Here is a 21,055-nt window from a genome sequence, read left to right as displayed (position 1 = left end):
ATGAAGAAATGTATTCTGTTTATCATTCTAAGTCACTCAGAATATGGGTGGTTTTTTTCCCATAAAAATCCTTCATTTGTTATGCATATTTTTGGGTCTAATTAAAGATAAAAATAACAAAGATTGATACACATTTATTTATTTATTTAGTTAGTTAGTTCTTCTTGTCTGTAGGCTACAAGAAGGGCTGTGAGAACAAAATAATCACCCAAGATGATAAAGCATAATAAATTTGGATGCTTCATACTGGTTCTGAGCCTCAAACCATGCTGCTTATGATTAAATCAGAAAATGTTTGTAAATAACAGAAAAAAATTTTTCCTCTCTGCAAACATCTTTAGGGTGTACCAAAATTTTCTGGTTCATGGGTCTTATATAACTTAAAAGAAAAAAAAATAATCCTTAGCATATATCACTTCATGGAGGAAATGCTTAAAGTATAACAATCCACTAATAAAAAAGTATTTATGAGTGTCTACCATGTGGCTGGCAAGAAATCATTGGTTTCTTTCATGCATTTACCACATGTTATCTATTGGCTTTTGGTGAGTAATGAATATCAATTTCTATGGATGTAAAAAAGAATTTTATATTACTGAGATGCATTTAGACTTAGAAAGTTGACCCAGGTTCTATAGAAATAGATTTCTCTTTGACAGGTATTTTTCTTTGGCTAGCCATAAAAGCACTGTTGGTTTCAATCATTTTTATATTTATAAAGGACAAGCTGATTTGTATCTTTTGGCAGCCAGTGAGTATTCTTCTGCCTATATGAAGAACCGATCAAATAGTTATGCACTGTCTCTGTTAGATTATGGGGAATAAGAATGTGGGGTTAGAGCATTGGAAACAGGTATGCTAAAGGTACCAAAAGATTGCTTGTCTTGATGTGGCACTGATAGAGGGAGAGAATTTCCCCTTCAGACCTTAGGAGGCTTGATTGTTTCTGCATACAGAGATGGATACATGGAGATTCACTTGGAAACAGAATATACTAAGCTAGGTTGCTCAATAGAATATCTACTTTGGGCTACTGATATTTCTGGTTATCATAAAAGTCAAACTGGGGTATATACACACTGTTTAAATAAAATGTAAGTCTTTAAAAGACAGCTTCCCTTGCTGTGGAAACTTTCCATGTACTGCTGATGTTAGCAGTATTTTGTTGGGAAAGATTGATATCACAACTCTCTGGTATGAACTTTAAAATAAAATATGTCTAAAGTAGTTTCATTAATTATAAATCACAGGCCTTTCTTGGGCTTTTACCGTGTTCAAGGCATTGAAGTTGACAGTCAATATACAATTATCTGTGGTGTGATAAAATGTGAAGTTTAATTAATGAGCTGTTTTCATCTTCATAGTTTAGTGGTCAGTTGTACCCCATTTGGCAGTTATAGCTTGGTTATTTATTACTTTAGTGTTATAAACAGCACATGCCAAATTTGTAGCTTCTAACTTAAAAAGGTCCCATATGGAGCAAGAATGAGACTATTTGAGCAGGAGATGCCAACAGAATAAACTGGATTCTCAGCCTTTTTCCAGACTGGATAAAAGACCTATTGAATTGGCAGAGGTGAAGGAGCATTTGGACAGGAAGAGGAAAATTAGACATAGCACGGTAGCCTTGTGCACTGCTCTCAGCATCCCAGTGGGAGTGAGGCTTTTAACATTTCCCTTGAGATTTTCAGGCATTCAAGAGCAAAGGAAACGTGTGTTTTCCTTTTCCCTTCTGAAACTTTGGAGGTGGCAGTCTCACTGATGTGTCTTGTGCTTTCTTTGTACAGGTGAGTCGGACAGAGATGGTGATATGTGCCAAATGACAGCTGTAGTATGGTAGATATTACAGAAGTTAGGAAGAAAGTTACCTCGGCCTGGGTTTGGTGAGGAAAGTGTTTTACTGCCTTACCAGTTCAGCATGGGGAACACACTATTATGTTGGCTGGTTAAAATTAATAAAAGCTTAATTATTCCAAGAATATGAACAGTAATAATCTTGGCTTCTACCTTTTTTGCCAACATAGATAGTAAAATATCTATTTCTTATTAATTGGAGAATAGATAGAACAAACTTTTTTCTTCACCCTTTGGGTACTTTTTATTTCTTCAGTTATTAAACTGCTCCAGACCTGATGGTTAATAATTTTCTTTTTTCTTCCTCCCCCCAAAATCCTGAGGTAGCAGGAGTCTTGATCAAGTTCTATCTATATAATACACAGTATAGAGAAGAGCAACAATAGCCTCTAACAGAACAAATTCTAGTCATACATCTTGGAAATAAACCTAGATCCTAATAATCACTTAGATCATAGGGCATGCATATCCCTTGCAGAGTTTTTCCCCCCATAAATCACATTTTTTCCAGATGTTCTTCAGTCTCAAAAAACACAGAATATTCATAGAAAAGGTACCACTACCATAAACTTTCCCTGCCCCAGAAAATCTCCAGGTAAGAGCCTCTTTATATTCAATTTCCATTCTGACAGTAAAGTAATAAATTGAATTACAGCAAGCCAATACAACTCCTTCCTTACTTTTTATCCCATGCAGTTTGACTTTACAGGGACTCAGAAAAACAGTAAAATATTACCATAACCATGAATTGTACCATGTGAACTGGAAATAATGACTATGATGTTTATAAAAGCCCTTGAGAGATGTTGCTTAGATTTAGTTACAGATCTTTTATATTGGACTTAAGTCCTTCAGAAACTTATCAGTTATTTAGTGGATTTGCAGGATAATACAGAGTTGCATAATGTAAAATCTGAGTATAGAATTTACATTATAAACTATTTATAATTATATCTGGCTCTTTTGTCTTTTCTATAAGAAATTGCATTTTCTGACAATTCTGTTCCTGGCTAAGTTACAGGTGGAGGTGTGACCTTTAACCCTAAGTAAGCAATTATATAACTAGTTAATAATAATCATTTTACCATCTGCAGTCCACACTAAATTAAAAGACACCTGATCCTCAATTTTGGCATGTGGTTCCAATGTCTGCCTTTCTTTTCCTAGTTCAGTAATGAATGATCATTTCTATCTTGGTGATTCTGACTGTCAGCTTGATGGATGGAAAAATAGAACACTAAGTACAGCCCCATTTATTCTGAACTGATTAGTTCCACCCAGCTTTGTTCCCATCCTACAGAGCTCAGTTCTAAGATAATCCAGGCTTTCATGTTTCTTCATCCCATTTTGGTCCAGTAAATAGATAGACCATTTGTATTAATTTTCCATTGTGAGGTTTTCTAGTCTTGAGTGAAATTCCATTGGGTTCTGGAGGGAAAGGGGGACAATGGAAGGCCAAAAAGCTTTTTGTGGACATGGATTGCTTTCCCTGTCTCCATGGAGAGACAAAGCTATCCCTTGATGGGTGTTAAAATAATGTAAAAGTTCCACCCAGACCTGGATATGAGGAAAGCATTTGCTTTTTGTTCCACCATGTAGCAGGCTTTTAGCAGAATAGAAAAAAAATCAATCACATTTACTGACAGTCTAAACACCTTTTTAATGTATTGCTCATTGCTGGTGCTGAACAGGGAGGGAAGCAGAATGGAGATGTTGGCAATCATAAGGGCTTTTCTTTTTCTTTTTTTTTTTTTCAATTCCACAGATGTTTTGGCCTGAGTGTCTCCACTTTAAGGCTTTTAAAAAATACCCTCTGTCATCTTGTTATAATAGTTATACATGAAGTATTTGAATTCCACCTTCCCCCCCCCCACCCAGTCTTCTAAATGCCTGGTTTACTTTCCTCTTCATATTCTGTTTTTTTAATTTAATTCTTCCCAATTCTCCGTATGATCCCATATCTTTCTATACCAAGGCAACTCCTTTTCTGGATTTAAATGATTTGAACTTGTCAATGTTGCAATCATCCCTTGGGTATTTAGCCTGTGTATGTACCTTGTGAAGTATCCTATACTCTTCAGGATAAAGAAAAGGGTGGATGGAGGTCATGGAATCTGTGACTTGCTGTTTCTGGCAGCTCAGCCTCATGAACTATATTCATGGGAATTTAAGAACCTGCTTTCTGGAGGTCACCTGGCTGCCTAACTACATTACTGTGGAAGATTCTTATTGGAAATGAGCTGTTAGTCCAAAAACATTCTTAATTAATAATGCTGAGTGACTCTGCAGCCAGCCAAGATACAATTATGGAAACATTTGTAAAGATTGTGTGACCTGCAAAATAAGCTTCATAAATATTTTTTAAAAACTCACAGGGCTTGGATTCATTTGTAGTTCATAAGCATGATGATTGGATGTTCATGCTGTTTTGTGACATGTGTCTCCCTCAAACCTTGCTACAACCTTGGCACATTATCTGTCTATCATGAAGAAGAAAAAGAAGAAAAAAAGAAAAAAAAACTTAGGAGGCTTGGGGTGCATTAATTTATATATATATATATATATATATATATATATATATATATACATATATATATATACTCTAATTTATCAATCATATATATGTATATAGTGTACATATGGTATATACTCTATATGTGTGTGTACTATATATGCTATCAATATATGTTGTCTATTATATATAGTATGTACTATATATGTCTATATATACTGTATATGTGTAAATAAATACATCACCCTAAATATACTATGTATTTACACAACACACATAGTATTTACTATCTGTAGTATCAATATATAGTATATATTACATGTATATCTATATATCTATATATCTGTATCTGTCCATCTGTCTATCTATCTATCTATCTATCTATCTGTCATCTATCTATTATAATTTCCTTCTTCTAGGTATCTCTAGGGGGATGACTATTTCTTTCCAGGTCAGCCTTGAATATAAGGGTAGTAGATGGTCACCAATGGGGTGATTAACTTGTGTGACCTTATAAACATTTCCCTCAGACCCACCATGGAACCTCAAATTCTTTCAGTTGGGTTTTATTCTTTTAAGTTCTGAAGACTTTTGACAATATTCTTTAAATACCAATTAAAATTTAAATGTTCCTGTGAACACTTAGCAGCTATAACCTGCTTGAAAAGATAAAGGAAAGGGAAAAGGGGTGTCAGATGACAATTAGAAAATAGCAAAATCCTGGCAAAAAGTTCAGCTAGATACCTGGATTTAGTACTGGGACATCTGAGGGTAGATGGGGCTCACAGACAAAAAAGGTGGAAAGAAAGTGTTAGAAGTTCACCTACTTAGTTTTGCGGAAGTCTGGCTCAGCCCCACTTTTGTGTGTAATAGGTATTCACCCTGTCAGACAAGTGTTTGGATGGTCTCTGAAGGGAGGTAGAGTAATAACTTTTCTCTCCAAGTTAACAGCCAGAACTTTCGCACATCCAAATAAACAATCTTCCATGCCAAACATCATATTAGTTTATAGGTAGATGTCAGTGGTAGAGCTAAAACATTACTTTAAAAGATTTCCTGTTGTAGGGGTCTGATAGAGGATCTGGAGGACAGTTTTGCCGGGCTGGGCCAACAAATGCTCTTCAATGTTTTCCCCAATGGCTCTGTTGAGTTTTAATTCTTCACATACAAGCAATTTAATGTGTTTCCTTGAAAGTAAAATGGCTGGGATAGAACAAGGCTCAAGAAAGTAAAAACTTTCCCTTATCTATTGGGTTTGATGGTGATTGGGTAGGTGACAAAATCTTTAAGTACTACTCTAAGTCTGCCTCATTTTCAGCCTTTTATGATGACCTAGTTTCTTTTGTTAGCAAAATTTGACAGTTATACTTTTCCCTCAACATTATTAATCAATACTAGGCTAATAACTTTCTCTTGGTCAGTCTTATCCTGCACTTGCTTTCCAGTAATCTATGTTACCCTGGCTTCCAGGTTCCAGACTTAGTATCTCCTACCCTGTCCCTCCCCAGCCTTTTAAAAAAATTCCTATTGGCATAACATATTGACCAGACCAAAGGGATAGGAGTCAAAAAATAATGAAGATAATAATAAGTACCTATTATGTAGTCAGGTATTGTGTAGAGTTATTTACACACTTTATTTCATTTAATTCTCAAAACAAGGTTGTAAGATAGATATTATTGTAACCATTTTTATATATGTGTAAATTTTAACTAAGATGAATTAAATAACTCTTAACCTTACACAGTGAAAAGCTGAGGTTTAAACCTAAGAATTGCTCGAGTCTAAAGTCAGTTTTGGGTTATAATCTCAGCTCCACCCATTGGTTACCTATTGTTAATGTCTAACATTTCCATTTTCTCATGTGTAAGTATATATGCGAATACACACAGTTTTCATGTGCCTAATACTGAAACATTTTCATGGGGTTTATAATAAAAATGCATGAAACAAGGCAGCTAAAATAATTTAAAATATTATAGAGCAGTAGTTTTCAAATGATGACCATTGGGATCTAGGGTCACCTGTGGGTAGAGGGTTTTTGAAGGAGGCTTAGTTGGAAGGGCTCTAAGCTCTGTTCTTAATAGCTGTACTTTTATCTGTTTTATGTATCAAAATTCCAAGTAATATTTTCAAACCAAAAATTCCATTGCTTTAAAAACAAAAAAGTTTCTAAGTCCTGATTTGTTATAATGTTGGAGAGATTTATGTTAGGAATTTGGGACGTCAAAGTTAGAGCCACAAGGTTGACTGAACTTTCTGGCAACTTCTGAGGAAAAAGAACCATGTTTGTTTATAGAGTCCCCATTATCTTATTTAGAAAAGAAAAAAAAAAAGGAAAAAAAAAGGAAAGGAGGAAGGGAGGGAGGGCAGAACAGACAAACCAGTATGGCAAGGCAAACTTTCTTGTCATTAATTGCAGGAGGAATTTATAATGGTGTTTCTTATATGACGGGTATGATGGACAGTGATAGTTTCAATCATGATTTTGCACAAGATGTTCTTGTGATGGGTTTTTCTTTTAAAAATTTTGATGAAACCTAAAAACATAATGTTAACTGAAGAGCATTCTTGGGGGAGGGCAATAAGATAAGATGTATAAAATGGGCATACTAACCTGCCTACCCTGCCTTATCAGGTTGTTGCTGAAGCTCAGAGAGCTAACTTGTGTTGAAAATGTTTGGAAACCTGTCAGAATTACCTGACTTTTAGATAGTTACATTATTCATTAAATCATAAATATTATTGAGCTCCTACTCTGTGCCTGGTATTGTTCTAGGTTCTAGGGATGATCATCTAGGGTTGATCAATGCCAATCCCTGTAGGTTAGATTTTAGTTGTTTACCCACATGTTTTGCAAATTATATATTTCGTTACCTCACTACTTTGAAAGATAAGTTGGTTACACAAATAAATTGAGTGGGGCTGCTCTCAGAACATGCAATCCTTGAGTCTTTAAGTTGGAAGGGTTTATGGAAATTAGTTATTTGGCTCATCCTGCCAATATAAGAATCTCTCTTACATAATTCCTGAGGAAGGGTATCAGAAACTCTTCAGGTATTTCTAATTCGTAGGTAGTCTAGTCTATTACTAGACAAATTTAGATTTTAGAAGATTTCATCTTTGTGTTGAATAGCCTGGAAGATTGGAGAAGAGTGGAAGAAATGGATGTTAGAAAATCCTCTATGTTCTTATGTTGATCACTTTGCCTTTTTAACTTCTGCTCATTGACACTAGTTCTACTGTGAGAACCATGAGGGGAAGAAACTTGCTACTTTTTTCTTGATAGCCCTTGAATTTAAAGATGTCTATGATGTCTTCTCTGAAATTTTTTCTTTTATAGGCTAAACATTTCCAGTTCTTACATTTTTCATTTAAGATAATTTCCAGACATCATCTTGGTTGCCTTTGTCTGGATACATTATTTTGACAATGTCCCTTTTATTTATTTATTTGTTTTATTTTTTTTTTTTTTAATTTTTTTTTCAACGTTTTTATTTATTTTTGGGACAGAGAGAGACAGAGCATGAACGGGGGAGGGGCAGAGAGAGAGGGAGACACAGAATCGGAAACAGGCTCCAGGCTCTGAGCCATCAGCCCAGAGCCTGACGCGGGGCTCGAACTCACGGACCGCGAGATCGTGACCTGGCTGAAGTCGGACGCTTAACCGACTGCGCCACCCAGGCGCCCCAACAATGTCCCTTTTAAAATACAACATGCAGAAGTAAGTATAGTGTCCTACATCTGGCCTGCCTAATATAGTAGACTCCATTCTGGAGAATTTATTTTTCATTTTCATTTTTTTTTCCTTTTTTTGTTTTCAAAGCTTCAAATCCACTTAATTGAAATATGTGTTTGTGAGTGAACTCTGATCATATGGTGTCTCTCAAATTGTGTACCAATATCATTGTACGAACTTGTTATACCTAAAAGTGATATATCACATAGAGAATGCTCAGATGAGGTAATAGATATAGGCTGTTTGTAACTCACGAAGCAATAAACAAATATGAGATGTTGTAACTCAGATCTTTGTATTATCAACATGTCAGTTCTGAAATCGTTGTTGAAATACCCTTGCATCAATAGAACTTATTTCTATCATTTTATTTAGGCAGCTCATTTCAGGTAACCTATTGTCTTTTCCTGACCTTTTTTTTTCCTTTGGAATAAATTAATTGAGCCTACTTTTTTGTAAATTAATAAAAAATAGTTTTTGAACACTAACAAATGTACTGCTAAACAATTCAGTGATAAAAAGAGATCTAAGAGTCTTATGGAAGTAGGGTGGCCTTCAGTAAAACTGTAGATCTGTCATTGTTGCTTTCATTAAAATACTCTTTCCAAAAGGTGCTGATATGTGGGAAGAGGGGAAAGAACTCCAGCCTAAGAGGTTGGAGAAGTGGTGGATGTTGGTATATGTAGCAAATTTGTGACCTTAAGTGTTTAAACATTTGCATTGAGGTGACAATGAAGACGTTTGGAAAACTATTGGTTTCTAGAAGTGAAGACAGACACAGAAAGAAGGTAGGGAGAGATTGATTCAGGGTGCATGGTTTGGAGGATTGTAAGGAAAAGAGAAGAAAAAACAGGAAGCACTGTGTGAAGGGAGAACACCTGCCTTTCCTGAGAACCTCCTGTTCTGCCAACCTCACCATACTAGCTTTTATTCTTAGGCTTATTCATTATGGTGTCAAGATGGTTTCAGTGGTTCCAGCCATCACTTCCTCATTACAGGAATATAGGAAGGTATGAGAAGTGGTTCTAACCCACCCCAGGGGCAAAAGTCTTCTCCAGAAACCCCAGTATACTTTCCTTAAATATTGGTTATATTCTCACTATTCATCCACTGACAAATGCAGTGAGAATGATCAGTATTGGCATAGACAAATCATGGATTATCTTTTGGAAATGGGGGAAGAACTCACCTTTCCTGAATACATGGCTTGCACTCTGACCAAATCAGGAAGGAAAAATGAAAGGGGAAGGTACTGAATAGGCAATCAATAGTACCTGCTACAAATGATAGGTCCAGCTGAGATCTCTTTAGACAAAAATATGCTTTTGCTTTTGTTTTTGTTTTGTTTTTGTTTTTGTATTTGTTCTGATATGGGAACAAATACTGTATAGTGGATCCTGGAAGAGATTTACATATTTATTTTCTGTTTGTCCCTACTTGTATAATATACTAAATTTATTTTTCTTAACCACCTTGTCCATAGGGTATCCCAGAACTTTAGATTTCTATAAATTCAACTTGGTAATATGAATTCTAATCCGTAGAGACTATACAGCTTCCTGATTAATTTCTTTTTGTGTGAGTATAGAGATTCTTTATTGGATTAAAATGTGGCTTTATTTTGTGCCTATAATATATTCCTCCCAAAGCAAATTACTGCTCAAATTATTTCAATGTCTAAGACATTTAGTAGGTACAAAATAAAAATCCTAAGCATACAATTTCATGCTATGATATGATTTGATACTAGTAATATAGTGAGGGAGCATTGGTTTGGAAGATGAGACTTGGGGATGTGCTACTGACTCTTCTACAAACTCACTTGTGGTCTTTTCGGTTACTTCACTTCTCTGGAGCTTAATTTCATCATCTCTTGCCTTGAGAAAGTTGTATTAGATCAATGTTTTCCTAGACTATGTTCCATGGAAAACTAACATTCTACGAAAATTTTATTGATATATGTGAAATCTGGAGAATCTGGTCACATATACATGGGAAATACTGGGTTAAACCAAGTTAATCACATTTCATCACTGCAGGATTCTCAGAGCCTTTGATATGCTAATATTCACTGTGAATCTCCAAAAGAAATGGAAAAACATTCCATGCTCATGGACTGGAAGAACAAATATTGTTAAAATGTCAATACTACCGAAAGCAATCTACATATTCAATGCAATACCTATCAAAATAACACCAGAATTCTTCACAGAGCTAGAACAAATAATCCTAAAATTTTATGGAACCACAAAAGATCCCATATAGCAAAGAAAACCAAAGTTGGAGGCATCATAATTCTGGACTTTAAGCTGTATTACAAAGCTATAATCATTAAGACAGTATGGTATTGGCACCAAAACAGACACATAGATCAATGGAATAGAATAGAGAACCCAGAAATGGACCCACAAATATTTGGCCAACTAATCTTTGACAAAGTAGGAAAGAGTATCCAATGGAAAAAAGAGTCTCTTCCGCAAATGTTCGGGGAAAACTGGACAGTGACATGCAGAAGAATCAACCATATCACTTTCTTACACCATACACAAAAATAAGTTCAAAATGGATGAAAGACCTAGCTGTGAGACAGGAAACCATCAAAATCCCACAGGAGAAAATAGGCAGCAATCTTTTTGACTTTGGCCGCAGCAACTTCTTAATTGACATGTCTCCGGAGGCAAGGGAAATAAAAGCAAAAATGAACTATTGGGATTGCATCAAGATAAAAAGCTTCTGCACAGCTAAGGAAACAATCAACAAAACTAAAAGGCAACCAACAGAATGGGAGAAGATATTTGCAAATGACATATTGGATAAAGGCTTAGTATCCAAAATCTGTAAAGAACTTATGAAACTTAAGACAGAAAAAACAAAAATCCAGTGAGGAAATGGGCAGAAGACACGAATAGACACTTTTCCAAAGAAGACATCCAGATGGCTAACAGACACATGCAAAGATGTTCAAATCACTCATCATCAGGAAAATACAAATCAAAACCACAATGAGAGACTACCTCGCACCTGTCAGAATGGCTAAAATTAACAACTTAGGAAACAACAGATGTTGGCAAGGATGTTGAGAAAGAGGAATCCTTTTGCACTGTTGGTGGGAATGCAAACTGGTGCAGCCACTTTGGAAAACAGTATAGATGTTCCTCAAAAAATTAAAAATAGGACTAGCCTATGACCTAGCAATTGCACTACTAGGTTATTTATCCAAAGGATACAAAAATGCTGATTTGAAGGGGCTGCTGATTTCTATCAGCACTATTGACAATAGCCAAATTATGGAAAGAGCCCAAAATGTCCACTGACTGATGAATGGATAAAGAAGATGTGGTATATATATACAATGGAGTACTTACTACTCGGTGATGACAAAGAATGAAATCTTGCTATTTCAACAACGTGGATGGAATTAAAGGGTATTATGCTAAGCGAAATAGGTCAGTCAGAGAAAGACAGGTATATTATTTCACTCATATGTGGAATTTGAGAAACAACAGATAACATAGGGAAAGAGAAGGAAGAATGGGATAAGAACAGAGGGAGGCAAACCATGGGAGACTCTTAAATGCAGAGAACAGACTGAGGGTTGCTGGAGAGGAGGTGGGTGGAGGGATGGGCTAAATGGGTGATGGGGCATTAAAAAGCTATGTGACCAGAAACGTATTTTTTTTGTTTTTGTTTTGAAACCAAATTATGGTTTCAAATTATGAATTATGAAACACTTTGAAGCACAGTTAGTGAAACATTGAACTGCATAATATTTGACTGCAGTTATGCAAAATTGATGTACTTTTTGATCTCAGAATTTTTCTTTAAGGATAACAGGATGGAGGGTCTCTGTGACTAAGTCAATCATGGAATACATGTTGAAGGAGGAAAATCAGAACTAGAATCTGAAAAATGGATCAAATTTTCATAGCGGAAGCCGAGTGAAGATATTTATGAGTATAAGGAATGGCATGAATAAAGACATGAGCAGAAGGAAAGTGTAGTAGGTTTTGGGAAATTGTGACTGTCAGGAGTGCCCGGATTTGAAGTATATGGTGAGAAGTGGAAGGAGATAAAAGAGGAAATGTGAGTAGGTGTCAGATTGTTGAAAGTTTTGCATGTCAGAACAGAGAGGCTTTCCTCTCTATTTGAAAGCAATTTGAGGAGTTATAATGTAAGCAAAGTGATATAAAAGGCAGCTTAATCTGGGGTAATGTGGAAGATGGATTGGAGTGTAGGCTGAAAGTGGGTGACTTTGTGATATGGACTTGAATTTGAATGAGGTTGGTGGCAATGGGAACAGAATGGAAGGGATGACTAGCTATTTCTGAACATCAGAGGAATCTGGAGTGTCTGTTTCTATCCAGAAAACACTGGAGAGTTTGCTGGATATGGAGAGAGACAGATCCAGCAAGAGAAATTACTCAAGAGGAATAAAGACTCTTATGTTTTTTTAGGGAACTAAGAATTCAAAGAGGAGTGCTGGTTGCTTGGTTTGTTTGTTCACTCACTTGTTTTTTGTTCACTCATTTATTCATTCATCAGGAACTGATTGATGACTACACTGTGTAGGTAAATGTGTCTGGGGACATTGTAGCCTTTTTCCTAATTCACTGCTAACAATTTGCAGTGAGGTCCTTGTATATTCTTACAGCTTATTCTCACTGATATACAAGGAAGGTGTATTACTTCATTAAAATAATAAAAAAAATTGTAATTGCATTAAAATATTTCTTTTTATATATATTTTTTATTCCTCTAATTTGCTAAATTGTTAGAGCACATGATTTAAAACTACAGTGGACAATGGTTTCTTATGAGATAAATATTTTGAGTCCCATAATCTACGTTAAGGGAATGTGAGGATTCAAGTGACACGATGAATTAGAACCACTTATCTGCATTTAATGCTCAAGAGGGATAATTATTGCTATTATCTCTCCTCTTCCTATTGTTTGTTATTACTATTACTACTGCTACTACTACTGTCACTACTATTGTTGTATGATAGTTGTGACTTCCTCTGGCTTTGGGTAAACCTCCAGCATATTCATTTGTAACTTCGATTTCTACTGTCCTATCTGTGCAGAAATGGGTTGAAATGGGGGTCCATAATAGATTGAATGAATTCCTGTGTAAAGTAGGCCTTGACATTTGGGAGAGTCTGAGAGGTTGAAGGCTGTGGTTCCTTGTGACCTGTTGGCATGAAGGGCCCTCAGAATATACTTGTGTGTGTGCTTGTGAGCATGTGCACATGTGTGTTCATGTTTGGCATGAGTGGTCATGAGTGTTTATATTTTAAGCAGTTTATTTGGATCTGAGATATTATTTAGCTAATTTTAATATTCTTTGCTTCTTTTTCCTTAACACTTTGGGGGTTTTCTTGGTTATTTTAAAGAAACTGTGGGGAAAGTCATGCTGAAGGAGAGGTAAGGAGGCCACTTTAATGTTGCTAGTCTCCCTGCTCTTCGCTCCTCTGCCGCCTCTTAACTTTGCCTCCTTTAACACTTGAACTCTGGACTCAGGATTTTTAAAGATAGGAACACATTTTTAGAAATTTTTGGAGTAAAAGAAAAATATGTATTCTCAACTCTACTTAGAAATCATGATAGTTATCATATTTAACATTAGGAAAATTGCAGTCCCACATGATTCATGCCCTAGATTTTTCCCTTTGCTTTCATGTCTGTGCAAACATTTCCTGGCTTGTTTGAGTTCTCATCCATCCCAAGAGGGGAAAATCACAGATCATAACCACTGCTGACTGAAATCTATGCACTGGGCATGTGAAAGAGGAAGGAACAAAAGCTCAAACCTACTGCTTCCAGCAAATTGAATGTGGATTTGGTGACTTCCTCCTCTGGGATTTTCTGTTTTGTTTTGCTTTGCTTTTTTCCCTTTTGGCCTCTTCTTGGAACAACAACCTAGGAAATATTTTCATTCCTCCAAATTATTAATGCATTCATTCAGTCAACATATACTTAGTAAGCAGCTGTTTTGTGCCAGGTACTGTTTCAAGCCCTGGTACATAACAGTGATATATAACAATGAACAAAACAGACAAAAATACCCGCCTTTATGGAAATTGTGGTTCTTGTGGGGACATAATTTTATACACACACACGTACACACACACATAAATGTAATTATACTATAGGTATTATTTCATATATATATATAGTGTATATGTACACATCTATGCATAATATATGCATGACATAACATATATATATAATATGCATACATAGTATACATATATAAAAATATACATCTATACATAAGATATATAAACATACCCATAGTAAATTAGGCAGTGATGAGAGGTAAAATGGGGAAAGGGAAATAGTATTAGGAAGGGGAAGCATTGAAATTTTAAATGGGGGGTCTTAGGGAAGATTTGTGAAGAAGGTAAGGTCTCCAATGCATGGAGACATTCCAGGCAGAGGGCCTATTTTGCAGAGACCTGAGGAAAGGGGAGGAAATAAGGGCATGGGCCACGGAGTCTGATTATATAGAACCTTGGAGATCTAATGAGGGCTTGGGCTTCTACTTCATGTGACAAGGAAATCATTGGAGGATTTTGAGCAGAAGGTGACATGATCTGACTTCCGTGGTAAAATGCACTGACAAGAGCAAGGGCAGAATCAGGGGGATGAACTAACAAACTACTTGGGAATCTGAGGGTTGGTTTTCAGTTTCTTCCAGGTAGTTCTTTCCGTCAGACCTACATTTCTGATTCGTAACTTGTGTATGTCCCGTGTCTAGTTCATGGGAATCCCTTCATCATCTTTGCCTCAGTAAACAGTAAATGCATCAGCAACTTTTTCCTTTGATGAAACTGCAAGCCTACGTATCTCTTGTTCTTTAGAATTTTCAGGTAGGAGTCAGACACCAGTTCACTAGGTTCCTCTCTAACAGAAAGAGATTGATGATAAATTTTCTGAGTCCTCTCTTTGTCCTCTATCTCTCTTGACTGGAGTCAAGAAGGCAGAATTCATTTTACCCGTAGAAAGGGATGGATTCATATAATGCCAAGAATTTTCTCCACAGAAATCTTCTTAAGAAATCCTCCCTGAGTAATAAATATCATTGAAGCCCCTCTCATTAGACTTTGTTTTAGGAGCTAGGACTTCTCCCACATACCTTTCATGGAAGAAAAGAGGGAGGGTATCCTTTGAGGAAATCTTTCTCCCCAAGCTCTATTCTTCCCTCATCTTTTATTCCTTAGATGCAAGTGAGGGACTCCAAAGTTCTATAAACATTTTTTTAAAATTCCACCTTTTAAAATTTGCATCTTGGTCTGACACTTCATCCTGAAATGTCATAGCTATTATATCTTGATGCCTTGCTTGCAATATCATGTTATAAAGAAAAGGATTATTTGCTAACTTATGCCTTGGTAATGACTATCAATAAATAAGAATATGTTTGGCAGGGGGAGAAAAGAACATTCAGGATGTCATATCATTATGTCTTGGCATGGTGACATGCATGTAGTAGATACTTAAATATTTGTTGAAAGAATGATTGAGCTTTGTGCTTTCAGTGGAAACTGAAAAGTAAATTCATATTTGGAAAACAGTTCATGATCAGAATTAAGTCCACTCCTCATAAGGATAGTGCAAATAAAGTAATTGTGTGCTCACTCTACATCAGACTCCAAAATATTGTGTTTTTTTTCCCCTGCATAGAAGTTGGTCATCAATTTTTAAGCCTCAAAGTCCTTAATTAGTCTGTAGAGGAGCTGTCACATAATTGGATAACAAGTGCTTTCATGTGGCCACCAGTCTTTGGGGTTGTAGAAGGAGTAGGAGAGCTTTCTGACTGATGGAAGAAGGGTTGTACCTTCATTTCCAGCACTCAGAGTTGAATTCAAGAAAAATGTTTTAGAAATGATGATGATAAATACTGGAACACTGCTTTAACATACTCTGTTCTGATACGGGATTCACACTTAGACTCTGTATTGCTTCTTATAAATAAATGTATGTCAAGAGGATACTATGCCCCAAGTCATAAACTAGAAGACAGCATATAGTGTGAAAGGCTAAATAACAGTATAGGAATGGTTGTGAGACATTTCATAGTTAATTGCCAGTGAGATGTCTAAACAATGAGTTCTGTGAGAACAGATGACGAAAACAATCACTATGGAATGGGGAGGAATGTGAAGGCTTTTTAGAAGATTAGAGAAGGCAGCTTTATGCTAAGTCTCTATCATATAAAGTTTGGTATTCATGTAACATATTTCATGTGAGTGTAAAATATACAAATCACTTAATCACTCTGTGCCTCAGATTTTCATCTACCCTTTATTTTATCACCTTCTTTGAAATTGAGATATATAATACATATTTAGAAAAGTACTCCAAATGGTTTAATGAATATCAGTTCAATGAAAAACAATTTAATGAGCAAATAAAATAAAATAAATTAAAATAAAATAGCCATACACATAATTGCAGTTACACAAGAGATCATGAACAGTGTTCTAGATGTCTTGTGTCTCTTCTCTAGCACCACTCCCTTGCTCTTGGCTTGAGGTAACTGCTGTCCTGCATTTTGTGGCAATGATTTCTTTACTTTTCTTTTAATTTTGTATGTTGTGTGCTGTAAAAGAAAAATTTCCCAACTCTGGTCTGGAATAGAACCTTTCTGTGTGATGTAATTTATAACAAATTTCTTGGTAAAGATTAGTGTTTCTGAGAGAGCCCCTGAACACTTTTCTAATGGACTTTAATGAGATTAAGGTTTGTTTCAGAAATTAATTACCCATTAGTTTGGTTCTCATTTGACTATCAGTCAAAAATCTACTACCTTTATGGGGCACCTGGGTGACTCAGTCGGTTAAGTGCTGGACACTTGATTTCAGCTCAGGTCATGATCTCACGGTTCACGGGTTGGGGTCCTGCATCAGGCTCCATGCTGGCAGTGCAGAGCCTGCTTGAGATTCTCTCTCTCTTTCTACACCTCTCCCACTCTCTCTCTCTCTCTCTCTCAAAAGTAAATAAACTTTAAAAAATGGATTTTCTATTTAAAAAAAATCTACTACCTTTACAAGACTCTCATCTTTATATGTCTAGATTAGGATGACTACCTAATCATTTTCTTTTTCTACAAAATATACCTACAAAGAATAAATATTTGAATAAGTCTCTAGGTATCTTTTCCCTTGTGTGCAAAATGTAAAACAAAACAAAACAACCCCCCCCAACTTTGATATCTTCTTATAACTAAATAGTCTGAAAATTTTATTGGAATGGTATACATTGCTAAATAATAATAATAATTTTAGTGTTGCACATTTTTGAACTTCATAAAAATAGATTCATATTTTATCTTATTGTCATCTTTGCTTCTTTTGCTTAGTATTTTGTCTTTAAGAGCCAACCATCTTATTATATATAGTTTTTATTCATCTTTATTGCTGTGTGTAGTATTGCATTGTTGATACATATTAAAATTTATTCATTCTACTGTTGATGGATACCTTGTTTCCAGTTTTGGACTGTTAAGGATAAGACTGCTACCAATGTTCTTATATATGTATTTTAATGCAAATATGCAAGAGTTTTTCTAGGGAATGTACCCAGGGGTAGAATTGCTGGGTCACAGGATATGTATATATTCAATTTTAGTAGATAATATACATTTGTTTTCCCAGGGTAGTTGTACAAATTTGTATTCTCAGCAGTATAGTGTGAGAGTTTCCATTTGCCCCCATTTCCTCACTTAACATATGCTGGTTTTAGACTCAAAATTTTCTTAATTGGTTCAGAGTACAGTGGAATCTCATTTTGGTTTTGACTTGTATTTGTCTGATTAGGCATGAGGTTGAACACATTAACATATATTTATTGATTGCTTGGATTTTTTTTCTTTCATGATGTTCCTACTCAAGCTATTGGGCAGTCTAAAGCCCTCTGTTGCAATTATCTTCTCCCACATTATGCTGTTTTTATACCATTTCCAATAAAATCAAATTTAACAATCTTTTCCTTTATACTGTGTGGTGTGTGTGCATACATGCACATACAAATACATTTTGATGTTAAAATATTTTCATAAGTTACTTAATTCATTTATTCTAACAGGTTTTTTGGTGGAGTCTTAAGGCAATTTTACATATAAAATTATGTCATCTGTAAACAGAAATAATTTTTCTGTTTCCTTTTTAATTTAGCTGCCTTTTATTTCTATTTCTTGTCTGACTGCTCTTACTAGTACTTCCAGTACTATGTGGAATGAAAGTGGTGAGAGTGGGGACACCTGGGTGGTTCAGTCAGTTAAGGTTCTGACTCTAAATTTTGGCTCAGGTCATGATCTCATGGTTTGTGAGATCCAGCCCCACAGTGGGCTGTATGCTGATAGTGTGGAACCTGCTTGGGAGTCTCTCTCTCCCTCTCTCTCTGCCCCCATTACCATATGCTGTCTCTCCCTTTCAAAAAATAAACATTAAAAAAAGTAGTGAGGGTGGACATCCTTGTCTTATATTGGATCTTAGAGGAAAAGCTTTCTTTTGTTTTCCTACTGATTATAATTTTAGCTGTGGGATTTTCACAAATGGCCTTTATTGTGTTGAGGAAATTTCCTTTTATACCTATTTTGTTGAGAATTTTCTTATCATGAATGGATGTTGAATTTTGTTAAATGCTTATTTTGCTTCTATTGAGATGATCATGTAGTTTTTATTTTTCAGTTTGTTAATGTGGTATATCACATTGATTGATTTGCATATGTAAACCAACCTTGCATCCCAGGGATAAATCTCACTTGGTCATATTGTAACAGTTCTTTATACAATTTGTATATCAGTCCTTTGTCATATATATATTATGCAAATGTTTTCTTCAGGTCTGTGGTCTCTCTACTCATTTTCTTGATCCCTCAGCTTATTAACCATAGCTATTTTATTATTTTATTATTTTTATTATTTTTAATTTTTTTTAACGTTTATTTATTTTTGAGACAGAGAGAGACAGAGCATGAACGGGGGAGGGGCAGAGAGAGAGGAAGACACAGAATCAGAAGCAGGCTCCAGGCTCTGAGCCATCAGCCCAGAACCCGAAACAGGGCTCGAACTCACGGACCGCGAGATCGTGACCTGAGCTGAAGTCGGATGCTCAACCGACTGAGCCACCCAGGCGACCCAACCATAGCTATTTTAAATTCCCAGTCTTTGATGATAATTCTAACATCCCTGGTATATCTGAGTGTGGTTCTTATGCTTGCCCTGTGTTTTTTGCCTTTTAGTATGCCATGTAAGTTGGTTGAAAGTGGGATGTAATATATGGGATAAAAGTAACTCCAGTATATAGGTCTTATTGATGTGGTGGTGAGGTATTGTGGGAAGGGAAGCATTCTATAGAATGCTCTATGATTATGTCTTAGGTTTTTAGTGAGCCTGTGGCCTGAGCTGTGACCTTCAAAAGTGTTTCTCCCCCTGCTTCTACACACACACACACACACACACACACACACACACACACACACACTCAGGTGGGAGAGGAAGACTAGAAGAGACTGCATTTATTATTATTTTATTATATTCAATACTTTATTTAATCTTCAGAACAGTTGTATAATACCCTCTTATAGAGGAGTAAACAGACACAGAGTGGTTAAGCTCCTCACTAAATATCACTCATTGAGTAAGTGGCAGAGCCAGAATTCAAACCTAGGCTTTCTGATCACTAATCATGCTCAATCACTACTGTTTACCTTCTGTTAAAGAAAGAGGCTGTAATTATATATTTCCCTTCCTCCGCATCAAATGCTACAGAGTATTGGAGCTGGGTATTTCCCTTCCTACAGGTCTCTTATATTCTAGTGAAATAGTTTATTTTGTTAAGAAGAACACAATGCTTGGGCTTGTTTCAAAATGAATACTTTTCTTCTCCCCCTGATGTAAACATGAAAGGATTTTTTCTCTAATCATCTCTGGGAAAACCTCATGGGGGAATACCCACAAAAGTGAAAGAGCCCCCACTTTCCCCAAGACTGTCCCTCCCTGGAAATTTTAGCTCTCAAATTTGTTCACACTGAGTTTCTAGTAATTCATCAAGTATATTCTAGATTTTTCTACCCTGGTACTGGTTTCCACGGAGGTTTTTGCTCCTGGGTTTTTGGTTTAGTAAGTTATGATTCTCTCTATCTTCCTGTCTCCTCTCAGAATTTGGAGGCAGTGGTTTGTTTGTGATCTTGATTTGGTGATAGATCTAAGAAAAGTTGTTGATTCCCAGTTTGTTGTGGAGAAATAGTGAGTGACTAGTGGATATGTTTCTTTTGAGGTGATGACAGTGTTCTAAAATTGATTGTGGTGATGGTTGTGTAATTCTGTGAATATCTAAAAACCACTGACTTGTATACTTTATGGATGAATTGTATGCTTTGTGAGTTCTATCTAAATAAAGCTATTTCCCAGGTCTCCTATAAAAAATTAGCACAGAGATTTATTCTCTTGCAGTTTTGGAGGCCAGAGTACAAAATTAGTTTCACTGGGCTGAAATTAAGGTGTTGGCAGAGGCTATTCTCCCTCCAGAGGCTCTGGGAGAAAATTCCTTTTTTGTCCTATCCACCTTTTGGTGGCTGCTGACATTCGTTGGCTTGTGGCTGTATCACTCCCATGTCTGCTTCTGTGGTCACATTGCTTCTCTTCTGTGTATCTGTGTGTATGCATTTGATGTTTCTTATAATGATACATGTGATTGCATTTAGGACTTACCAGAATATCCAAGATAAACTCTATGTCTCAAAGGGTGCCTGGGTAGCTCAATTGGTTAAGTGTCCAACTCTTGATTTCAGCTCAGGTCATGACCTCAGGGTTTGTGGGCTCAAGCCCCGCATCTGCGTTGACAACTCAGAATCTCTTTGGGATTCTCTCTTTCACTCTTTCTCTCTCTGCTCCTCCCTGGCTCTCTCTCTCTCTCTCTCTCTCTCTCTCTATCTATCTC

The 21,055-nt window shown here is 36.1% G+C and overlaps 1 long non-coding RNA gene and 1 other non-coding gene across 3 annotated transcripts in view; both read left to right on the top strand.

Moving 5' to 3' along the window:
* LOC147584056 (uncharacterized) overlaps positions 1-21,055 on the top strand; it is a 314,494-nt gene that overhangs the window by 39,660 nt on the left and 253,779 nt on the right. The window lies entirely within an intron of this gene.
* On the top strand, positions 4,237-4,340 carry LOC112861900 (small nucleolar RNA U13). Its single transcript, XR_003223774.1, has one exon. It is a non-coding gene; the product is annotated as a small nucleolar RNA U13 (small nucleolar RNA).

Source organism: Puma concolor, chromosome A1, assembly GCF_028749965.1.
Source record: "Puma concolor isolate L17-30 chromosome A1, mPumCon1.1.hap2, whole genome shotgun sequence".
In the NCBI taxonomy this organism is placed as follows: Eukaryota; Metazoa; Chordata; class Mammalia; order Carnivora; family Felidae; genus Puma; species Puma concolor.
Note: the sequence above shows the minus strand (reverse complement) of the source record. Positions and strands in the feature narration are given on the sequence as shown.